This window comes from Echinops telfairi, unplaced genomic scaffold, assembly GCF_000313985.2.
Source record: "Echinops telfairi isolate 266 unplaced genomic scaffold, ASM31398v2 ScPeMD7_29;HRSCAF=101, whole genome shotgun sequence".
Taxonomy (NCBI): Eukaryota; Metazoa; Chordata; class Mammalia; order Afrosoricida; family Tenrecidae; genus Echinops; species Echinops telfairi.
The window spans coordinates 2,562,947-2,566,665 of record NW_022103926.1 but is presented as its reverse complement, the minus strand read 5'-3'; the positions used below and the strand labels follow the sequence as shown (position 1 = coordinate 2,566,665).

Below are 3,719 nucleotides of genomic sequence, written 5' to 3'. Positions count from 1 at the left end.
GAGAGAGAGAGAGAGAGCGGGTGGGGGGGATGTCAAAGAGGGGGAGTGGGAACTTGCAGAGAAACGCGTGGTTTGACTTCCATAGAAGGAAGTAGGAATGAGCTGGGAAGACAGGGTTTTGAAAGGAACAGCCAAGCAGAGCCAGCTCAGTCCCTGCCTGGGCTCCGCAGTGTCTCAGGAAGGGATCCTGGGGTGGAGTGGGCTCAGGTCCTTCAGCCTGGCTTCTCTTGCATGTGCCCCTCTAGCTTGGACTCCCACAGCTGAACACACCACCTTGTGTAGGTGTTTGAAAAACCAGTGCTTGGGTCCTAAGAATTTGAGAGCAAACGGTGTTCCTGTGCACCTCCAGCCCCTATCCACCAGCCCCTGCCGACGCTGTCCCTTTAGCCTCGGGAGCGTGACAGACAGTGGAGCCAGGGCCTGGGCATTTTTGGTGGCTGAGCCAGCCCGTCAGGAACCCGAGGGGCCTAGGAGATAGGCGGTTTGGAGAGCCGAGGCTGCAATTTCTCGTTTTATGTGGGCCGTTAAAGTCTAATGGGCACTGGTGTCTGGCCTTAAAATTTGGAGAGGGTCTTTATCTAACCCTTAAAACTGAAGTCGTTTCCGGTAATTACGACACCCCCAGGCCAGACCACTAAATCTTGAACCGGAGAGGCGATGGTGGTGAGGGAGGCAGAGGGCACACCTGTTACCTGGATCAGCTATAATTATGACACTTCTGGACTCCTGGTTTGAAAGGAAGGATTGATGGGCGGACCAGGCCGGAAGAGAGCGGCTTGAGGTCATCTGGTTCTGGGCTGAACAATCGGAGGAGCCTCCATCACAGCGTCACCCCTCAGCCCCCTGCCTTTCCTTAATCAATGGCTTTGGCCCTCACCCCTGCCCCGACATTTAGTCTGAAGTGGTTATTTGTCGGGTGAGGGTAAGAGAGAAGAGCTGGAAGGACCACTATTTATTTCCTGTGCACCTTTGTGGCGGCGGAGAGGAGACCTACTGCCTTCTGAAGTTGTGATGCCTGGGCGCCCTGGCACAGGGAGCTGTGGGCAAGGGTGTGCTTGGTGCCACGTGGCAGAGGGTGGGAGAGTCCCCAGCCCCAGCCCAGTCCGGGCGCCTGCTTCCCACAGAGATTTTTTTTTTCCCTTCCCGTTTTTTAAAAGATGATGAAGGCCAAGACATCCCCCCTCCACCACGCCCCCGCCCGCCCTGCCCTCCCAACTCCGTGCTGTTCTGTTTGGAAGTGTTGTTTAGATTACTCTCGCGTTGCAAATGGAGAGAAACTTCAAGTTTAATGAGAAAATAGCGGTATTACTGACTTGGCGTGTTTGCTTTAGCGTTTAAAAATAGTTTGTTTTCATATCCCGGATTTTGTTCTTCCCTTGTTTGATGGAAACCTCTCTCTCTCTCTATGTGTAAGAGATACATATCCAAGCACCTCTATACATGCAACCTTGCACTCCCCCCGTCCCACCCCCTCAATGGTTGCAATTTTACAGCTGGCCAAAGGGGCCTGGAACAATTGTTTCTAACTTAAACCATCTTGTCCATCCCTCCCCATCAACCCGCCACTCCCAGCAACCCCCACCTCCAGCCTCCCTCCGCAATATTTATTTCTTCCTTGAAAAAGGAACCCCGGCCTGTTGGCTAAGGCTCCTGTTGGAATAGATTTTCAGGGGTTATGTATTAAATGTGTTTGAGGATGATTTCAGTCCTCAGCCTGTTTGTCCCAGTACTAATGGGAGCAGGGCCTATTACAGAGAGGCGAAGAATATTGTAAATGGCTTATGCAGAAAAACCATTTAGATAAAAATGCAATTTTCCCTTCTGCATCGAGTGCTAAGAATTAATAGCACATTCTTTCTAAATGGGTATTTTTATATTATATTTCCCCCCTAATGAAATTCTTTTCCCAAACAGAAGCATGCTTCATTTTAAACTTTAGAGGAAAATGCATCTGTTTTTGAAGCTGGCTGAACCGCTGTCCCAGTTTTCAGCAGGAGGCCTCTGCCCTCGCTCGCTGGTCCACCTCCAAGACTTGGAAGTGAGATTGGGGCAAGGATTGGAAGTGGCGGGTCTGCCACTGGACTGCCCGTGTCAAGTGGGGGCGGCTGGGTGCACCCACACTGTGGTTTTTCTTTCCTTTCGGGGGTGCTTCATGGTTTTAACAAATAGACAAACTCGTTGTGCTTGGCCCTTCTTGTCCATCACTCTTGTTTCAGGGATTTTCCCACAATTCTCCTGGTGGGTCTCTCTCTGGCCTGGCACATGATGCCTAGGGAGAGGGTTGCTTTTGGCTCTGAGCATCCACCCAGAGGCACCTCCATGGGCACCGGGGGCCATGTGCGGGCAGTGGAAACTCAGGCCTTCCTACCAGCTGACTTCACACACCCCAGCCAAAGTGCAAGGTGGACTATTGGGGAACGTCTTTGAGATCTGTTTGTGCTGGCTGTCCTGGGCCCGTGTCTGCTGACTCATTTTTCCCTCCCCAGGTGTATGGACACTGAGTGGTCTGGGAGATTTGCATGGACAACTTAAGGGTGCAGACCTGAGGGTAGGAGGTTGACTCTTCAGGGCTCCAGCTCAAGAATGTTCTGAAACCCACACTTGCCATTTTCTCATCAGGCCAGAAAGGGACCGTTTAGGTAGAATTTTACATCAGCGAAGACCTTCTTCTCTAGGTGGGCCTCCTTCCTATAACACTTTCCCGGTGAGGGGAACTGGAGCCCAGAGAGGGCAGGCAACTTAGACAAGGCCACACAGCACAGCCTTCGAGGTGGCACTCGGGCAGACCCTCAGCCTTGACCTTCACTTCCAACCCTTTTTGGCAGCTAGGGTCCGACTTTGCCGTGCTAGGCTTTGCACACTCACAGTGTGGTCTTCCTTAGGCCGGAGTCTCTAGAACGTAGTTCAAGCACCATGACACCATGCTTTCTGCTGAGAGCAGCACGCAGGGGCTTTCCTCCTGTGGAGGTGGCCATGACCACATTGTGCAGGACACGGCACTGACCTTGGGGACCTCATAGCAGTGCCATATAGCACCAGCAAGTGGGCTGGATGTCAGGCCTGGCCCTCTGCCTCTTCGGGCCCGCCTGGTCTTAGACAGGCCACCACCACGTGACTCTCTCATCCTCAGTTGGACAGTTCGAGTCCAACTTAGCTCCTAGAAGGATGGTGAGGACGGAACCAGGTGGCTATGGGTCGGAAATGAGCTTGCAGTGAGGATGGTGCAGGGCCAGGCAGTGTTTCCTTCTGTTACACATCAGGTCACTCTGCGCTGGTAACGGGGCTCAAACATACGAACAACTGTGCGGACGGCACAGGATCGGGCATGGTCCTGTTCTGTCAGGTATCGGGTCTCTCTGAGTCGGGACTGACCCGACGGCACCCTAACCACCACAACAGTGAGTCAGCGCCACTCTGTGACAGTGGGCGGTAACTGGATGGCACCGGGAAGAACTATCATGATGTGGTTAAGAGCACAGACGCTGTGGATTCAAATACCTGCAACTCTTCTTCTGTGCTGTGTGACCTTGGGCAGGTTACCTAACCTCTCTGTGCCCCCATGTTCTCACCCATGACAGAAGATATTAATAGTTTCTCCCATCAGGGACTGGGAGGACCCAGTGAGTGAGTACAGACACGAGTTCTTGCTCAAGAGCTGCCCGGCACAGAGGAAGCAAGATGCCAGCAGCAGTTCTTACTGACCACCTACTATCTGCCAG

The 3,719-nt window shown here is 52.9% G+C and overlaps 1 protein-coding gene across 1 annotated transcript in view; it reads left to right on the top strand.

Moving 5' to 3' along the window:
- MN1 (MN1 proto-oncogene, transcriptional regulator) overlaps nt 1-3,719 on the top strand; it is a 54,482-nt gene that overhangs the window by 14,372 nt on the left and 36,391 nt on the right.